The sequence below is a fragment of the Pelmatolapia mariae genome, linkage group LG1 (assembly GCF_036321145.2).
Source record: "Pelmatolapia mariae isolate MD_Pm_ZW linkage group LG1, Pm_UMD_F_2, whole genome shotgun sequence".
Taxonomy (NCBI): Eukaryota; Metazoa; Chordata; class Actinopteri; order Cichliformes; family Cichlidae; genus Pelmatolapia; species Pelmatolapia mariae.
In genome coordinates this window covers 40,670,001-40,677,500 of record NC_086227.1, presented here as the reverse complement: position 1 = coordinate 40,677,500, position 7,500 = coordinate 40,670,001, and the positions used below count along the sequence as shown (strand labels likewise).

The 7,500-nt window shown below is 50.1% G+C and overlaps 1 protein-coding gene across 5 annotated transcripts in view; it reads right to left on the bottom strand.

Moving 5' to 3' along the window:
• Window positions 1-7,500, bottom strand: part of znf536 (zinc finger protein 536) — a 180,787-nt gene that overhangs the window by 134,370 nt on the left and 38,917 nt on the right. The window contains exon 3 of one of the 5 annotated variants that reach the window (XM_063481303.1): window positions 7,247-7,367. The exons of 2 other annotated variants lie outside the window; for them this stretch is intronic. The gene's annotated coding sequence lies outside the window, so the exon portion shown is untranslated. Of the gene's footprint in view, window positions 1-6,755; window positions 7,071-7,246; window positions 7,368-7,500 lie in introns of those variants that run through there. 2 more of the 5 variants (XM_063481285.1, XM_063481310.1) reach the window with 2 other exon arrangements.

Here is a 7,500-nt window from a genome sequence, read left to right as displayed (position 1 = left end):
AAAGTTAGAGTCTGGTTCTGGCTGTAAATGCAGTCGTGGTTACTGCCGCTCTTTGTTTGTCTGTGTCTGTCTGCTGGAATGTGGGGGGGTCGCCAAAGTGGAGGTAAGCGGAGCCGTGTGCCTCCGCCTGCCTCCGCCTGCCTCCGCCGACTCTGCTGAAACTTGTTTGAATGCACCTAATTTCTTTGCTCCAGTCCAGCAGACTCCTGCACTCGTTATTTTGGGGATGATCAAAACACTGCGGCGATATCAGAAGATCGGCGGCGAGCCCAGCCGAGGAGAAACTAAGCAGAGGAAGATGTACTTAGTTAAGACCGTGCCTCTGCCCCCCTGCTGGGCTTCAGCTACACAGTACATAAATAACCATTATGAATCACGCTGTTTTGTCTCACCCCACCGTTTCTCAAACGAGATCCAGTTTCCATTTAGCCGCGGTGGCGATGAGCGAGCCTCCTGCAACGTTTGAACAATCCCACAAAATAAAATGTGTTTATCTAGCGTCTGAAAGCCCGCTAACTGGACGTTCGGTGGCTCCGACTTTACGTTTCAACTCATGCCTACGAGAGACGACGTCCGAGAGGCCTGTCGTCGAAGGGACCCGAGGAGCTCGCACGTTTTCCTCTTTGGCGCCGGTTCAGAGGCTGCCGTGGCAGATTACGCAAACTTTACACCGTGGCAAATCCGCCCTTAGACCGTGCATCTTAAACCTTGTAGCAAAAATCAGGCCTCCATTCAGAGACGCTCCTTTGTAGAACTTAAATACATCCCAATGTGTCCATCAACAAAGGCCCCCGCCCTTCCTCCTCGCTCTCCGTGACACTTTAAGTTCGGAATTGTTCGGTGGGCCTGTGGGTGGGATTTTCATTCTCTGCCATTCTTCCTTTATTTTGCTCCTTCCTTTGGAGCATTAGGGCGACCAGCCATTGAACTACAAGCGCTACTATAAAAATTAATCAGGATTAAAATGACCTCACACACAAAATTAAAGTTCCCCAATGTACACAATAAGGGCCTGTATCTTTTTTAAGACATGCTCAGCTTCCTTGGGAACAGGATTGTTTCTTGACAAAGTGGTCTCTGCTCAACAATGAGCACCTTTCAGACACACACAGGGTCTGCCTTTAGAGCTGCAGGGAGAGACGGATTTCACATATCAATCAAAAGGGGGGGTGGGGGGGTCCTCGTTTGGCCAGAGTGGTCCTTCAGAAACCACGAACGCATCTGAATGGGGGATATGCGTTTCTCTCTTACCACTATTCATAATAACAGAGGACACGGGAGCGGCAGAGAGGGAGGGGATTCCTCTTAACGCCGTTTTTTTTTGCACTTGTGTTTCCCTGTACGGGGGGGGCTGCACAGCTCCTGAGGCTGGCCCTGGTGCACAGACTGTACAATATTAGGGAAAAGTGTCTTTGTGAAGAGGAAACAGTGTTCAGTGTGTGTGCAAGCACTCGCATTCAGCCACCCACCGCGCCGGCCGTGCACACCGCCGCCGCCACCGCTAATCATGCTGAAAATGAATAAGGTGTCGGAGCAGGTAATTATTAAAACACCTCAACCCACATATAAGCTACACAGAGCACATTAAACACTGTGTCTTATAGTGGTGCTGTTTCTTTGACAGCTCTATTTATGGGTACACCTTAAAGGTCGCGTTATTAGGTCAGCGGCTTCCCCCTCCTGCTCGCATTCAGATCATCTCTGACTCACGCGAGCACAGACACACACTCTGCCTGATTAAACTTCCACCCGGTCGCTGATGACCCGCTCGTGGTCATGCCGACACCTTTCGCCTGTAAGAGCGTTCATTTAAAGGTAGCGCCCTACCCGGACCCGACCCTGACCCTGTGCAGTCACAATAAGCCTCAACAACCAATCAAAGACAATATCAGTGCAAACATGTCCCCAGAAGGCTGGAGCTCGCGGGGCGTTCCCATCTTAGAGCGGGGCCACCTGAGCGCTCGTCGCATTGTCCCCGATTTGCATTTTTTATAAATCATTTAAGAAAGAAATTCAGAAATGAATATTAACCCATTTCTTTAAAGCGACGCCCACAGTATGGTGATGAACACAACATCATCCCAGATTAACATTTCAAAACGCAGTCTGTGTTTTCTCCCTTTGATGGATCATCAGAGCACCGACAGGGGAAACCTGGGAGGTTACCGCCCCCCCGCTCGCTCCGCGCCTCGTGGATTACATCATTTCTCTTTGCTCAGACCTCAGTCTGACATTAAAGTGTAAATGAAACAAAGTCTTAGTATTCATGTGGTGCATGTGTGCTATTTTTAAATTGGGGTGCTGTGAAAGTGTGGAATTGGGGACAAGGCAGCCTTGCACCGGGCCGTGACACAGACTTATGTTAAACCTAATTAGATCATGATAATAGCTTTAGGGCCCCAGTGATCAATGCTAGAGGTCTGTGGAGATGAACTTTCCTTAAGTTTCATGCCGCACGCCGGTCGTGCTCAATTTTCTCACACACACACACACGTTCGTGTTTCCATGGCTGCACAGAGCACCGCCTTAAAGCACCTGTGCATTCACGTTTTCAAATCTGGCCTCATAACAGATTTATGTGCTCATCACACACACACACACACACACACACACACACACACACACACACACACACACACACACAGCTCAGAGGTGAATGAGCGCATGTGCTATAATAAACCAATCAGTCACTGATGGAGGAAGTGAATCATATCGATCATTACAATGCAGCACGGCCTGGCACCCACCCAGCTGCTGTTACACACAGCAGACCCCCAAAACTCGAACAACCGCAAAGGCCCCGCCCCCAAACCCGCAGGACTGGATTTGATTGGACTGGATAGTGTTTACTGGACCAGTTTGGAGTCAGAGTGATCGGCCTTCAGCTTCAGATATCTTTAAGAAAGGAGCCGCTAGTCTCCATTTGTGAGGATGCCCTTTGATTGGCTCACGTGACAAATGTGGCGGAGACCATTCGGCGTGAACGAGTCCCTCGTGACTCAATCAAAGACGAATAAAAAAGCGATAAGAGCCCGTCGGCTTTCTCAAAAAGAACGGCTTCTGATTGGTCTTTCTGCAAACTGAGTCACTTCCACCCATAAAGGTTCCCACGGCGGACTCACAGCGTCCTTCGCCAGCCACGCCCAAAGTGTCAGAGCTGCCGTGGCGGCGCGGAGGTGCTCTGCTGGATTTGACTTCGAGCTTTAATAACATGTAATTAAGATCCTGCTGCAGCAGTACATGGAGCGCGCCTGTGATGGGTTCCTTAATAACGGGGAATCATGAAGCCTGTTCGGCATCACCTGAATCCTCCGAGCCGCTCCCATAATGCGATTGTTCAATGCACCCGTAATGCGTCCAAATCACAAAAAAACACTTGCTGATTGGGAGCTGTTTTCCATTAGCAACCTTATGGAGGAGTCTAGTTTACAGCTAACAGACTCCTTGGATCACTCTCGCTGAAGACAAAGAGGATTCCTCACGCCTCCATTACTAACTAATGTAATTTGTGTAATGTAATATTTTAACGTGTCTGCGTCTGCTGACATGCTAGCTAGCTAGCTTGTGATTAGGCTAGATACAGGAAGCTGTGGGAATCCCTGTGCATATCAGCTGAGGTTGTATCAGTTGTTGAATTTCATCGCTCCACCCTAAGTGCTTCGCCCTACGCCGGCTGAGGAGACAGAAGTACTGGCTGAAAACGTGTTTGCTTGTATTATTTTCCTGTTGTGCACTCTGTGATTACCGTCAGAGAAAAATTAACCTGCGTATGTGAGCCTCATCGCTTTTTGAATGCCCAAAGTAGTACCACGCCCTTAGCTCTGGTGTGGGGTTTCTGAGCAAATCAGATGATGGCGACGAGACTTTGTGAGCCACTGCTACCACGTGGCGTTATTTACCCGATACGCCAGCGCTGAAACCAAAGAATAACGTTCGACTGCCTCCGTTTCCCTGAAGGTCCACATTTGAAATACCTGGAACCAGTTCAGGTAAAGTCCAGTACTGGCTGCAGACCAGTCGCTAACCAGTATGTTCACATCAGGAAGGTGTCAGCCATAAAGGGCTGTTGGTCAGGCTGAGGAGCGTCAAAGAGCATCCAATCAAACTGCTTCATGTATAACCTCAGGCAGCAGATTGGTTAGCCTGCTGCCATCAAACACATCTGTGTCCACAGCTATAACAACGAGAACGCCGTGACTTGTCAGCGGTCAGCCTAAATAACCCGAGCCTGGCTTAGGTTGGAGCCAAGCAGCTTCAGAGTGACGGGCCGGTCCCAGCCAGGCCTCTGCATCTACAGCAACAGGAGGACGCACACACAGCCTGAGTTTAAGCCGACCGATGGCCATTTCTGAGTGCTTCGCGTGTTTGTTTTGGTTGCTGTAGTTGTGGTTGGAGAGGAACTCATCACACCTGAAGTGGACGGCAGATGAATAATTTAGCGAGCGGCCGGCGTAGTCCGTGGTCGTCTCTGTGTGCTGATAAAACAAGCCGCCCAGAGGAAGGTGATGATGTAAAGAGCTGCTGAAACCCTCCGACAAATAAAATGATTTAAGAGAGAAACTCCCTGAAAGAAACGGCGTCCCTCGGCTCTGCGCTGAATGCGAGGTGTTAAGCTTTCTGTGGCGACATCTATCTCTCGCCACCACCTTGAGGGCATCTTTTAAGCAGAGGAATTTAGCCATTACGTGGCATTAACCTCATTAGAAAACACTCTTTAGCTGCTCCAAGATAAAATTGATTTACAGCTGCCATTTCCACCGCTGCTCTCGATCAATGGTTAAACTATCCCCTTTATGGCCCCGTGCACACTCTCTGCTCTTTTCTCCAGTTTTCTTTAACTGCTCTTTAATTTCATTCCCCCGTCCACTCTTGTCCTTGTGCCAGGTACGCATTCGCTGACAGGAACAGAGCTCGTCTCTGCACCCCAGTGAGACCGTTCTGGACTCACTATCAAATCTCTGGCACAAAGTTGCTCTCTGAGTATTTCTGAGATAAAACAAGTTCATCTCAGCCTGATAAACGTCTTGCTGAAGTTTTAGCTTAAGGTTGCTGTAGCTGCTGACGTAGTGACGAGCCTGCGCAGCTGCATGGCCGTGTTTACAGGGATTCTAGATGTGCTGGTACAGATTTGGGGTTAGACTGGTCCAAAGTCTGCCACAGACAAGCTTAAATGCTGAGAGTGTTCTTTGGTTTCTGGCCTTAAACTGTGACTTGAACATCAGCCCTGCTGCCAGGCGTCTTAAATATGATTATAATAGCACTAATGAACCTGTGTTAGAAATAAAATCTTAGAATTTCACTCACCTAAACTGGAGCTCCGCCTTCTTGGACGGTCTGTTAGTACAGTGACCTCACAGCAGCCATATTATTGGTCACGTTGTCATTAAAAATGCTCCAACAGCACAAACACGTTGCAGTTAGCTCAGGTGAAGTTGGCAGACAGCTAGCAGCTACAGCCACCTGTGCCACCATGCACCTGTCAGTCAAAGAGGCCACGCCCCTAACATGTAAACTCAGTTTAAACAGCTGAGTGACAGAAACATCCTCCTCTGTAGACGTGCTGTGTATCCGGCTGTAAACGTGTTTATTTCTGCTGGAAAGGAGCCTGTGGGGACCGACTCACTGCTGCCTCTGCTGGATGTCAGAGGAACTGCAGCTTTTGTCACTTTCAGCTCTGGAGTTTGAGACGGTGCTCAAAGCTCCGCATAAAGCTGATCTGTGGACTCATTGCACTGAGACGGGTCTCTGCAGGCACTTTGATGAGAAGATTTTGGTCATTTGAAGCCACATGTTTGAGAAGGCACGTGTCCACATGAAGTGGAAAGGGCCGTGTACAGCTTAGCCAAGCAGAAAAGCCACACTCCGTGTGCCCGCGTGGCCCGACGTCAAGGTTTGCCTGCCCACTTCTGACAGCTCAGGTTTATGCGGACGTTTAAGCAAATCACGCAACGCTATATTTCTTTGACCGATCGATACGACCGCCATTCCAGCTTTCCTTACTTCCCTCCCTCCTCCTTTCTCATCTCCCTCTGTCTGAGAGAATTGATCCGCACTCGTGGAGTGATATCAGCCGGCAGATAGAGCGATACGCCCCGCTCCCTCCCCGGCCCTCCTTTCACCACACTTCTGACACATAAATAAAATATGTGGCCTTTTTGTTTCGATTCACCGCCGTGTTAGTTCTGAGAAAAGAATATGGCGCGCAGGGCTCACACGGAGCTGTTGGTAGACAAGAGGGAGCTGAGAGCCGGCTGGTTGCCATCACTCACTGTTCACAGGCACTCTCCAAAATCCCCTGAACTTTCCGACATACGCATTTGTTAGAGTGACGCAGTCAGAGTCTGAAGAATGGCATCAGAAAATTAATGTGAGCACTAAATTATTCAGACGTTTTTTGCCATAATTCCTGACTTTACAACGGCACACTGCTGCACACACACACACACACACACACACACACACACGCACACACACACATCTATATATTCCCAGTCCCATCTGAATTATTGCAGATCCGTTTAGTGTCGGCATCCAAAATTGGCAGAGGAGAGCACGAGAGGTGATGTGAGGAGAGTTCAGCCCCCCACCCCAGCCCCTGTTCCCACTTTAATACCAGCTGAAATAAATCTGCATGTATCGGGCCTGCTGTTAACACACCAACGCAACATGTTCCTCTACACCTCGGCTAGATATTCCCGATATGAGGCAAAGGCATTTCCGCAGCTGAACAACAAATATCTGCTAGGTGAACTAACCTCGCATCCTCGGAGCGTCGGGCCGGCCCGACCGGCCTGACCTGCCCCCTCACCTTTATGTCAGGTCACACGCACGGGCGTATCGATGTTACGTAACGCAGGCCGGCCGCGCACCGGCAGAGACGGCTGAGATAGCAGAGGTGCGACGCAGCAGCTTGGACTTGGAACCACGACACCGGCTCACTAACGGGATTACAGAGGAATTATCTGTCGATATGCTCATGCAGTCTCCTCGCATGTCCAACTGCTCAGGGAGCGACACCATCGTCATCATCACCCCATACACGCAACATCATAATGGGCTCAGCAGAGACTTCCCCTCCTCTCCATCTTTTCTCCTCTCCTTCCTTCCTTCCTTCCTTCCTTCCTCCTGCACTTGAGCTTCACTCATTCACACCACACTGCTGCGACCTATAAATACCCGAACCACTCACAGTTATTCCCTCCACCTTCCCCGCCTCACTTCCTCTCCCCTGAAAGCCCTGAGTCACCTCAGACAGTCACCTCAGCAGGTGGGTGGGGGTGCTTTCTTAGACAGCGTGATGGTGACGGTGTGCTCAGCGCCGTAAGCCGGCTTCAGCTCCGATTCTACTCGCCGCTGATCAGGGAGCCCTGCGAGAGACAGAGAGAGAGGAGATGATAAAGTGCTGAGTCCGCCTCCACCGCTGCTCTCCGCCTCCAGAATCCCCTCCTCAGAAAGGGGTTCCCCCCACCCCCCTGGAAAGAGGAGGGGAGTGAGCTGATG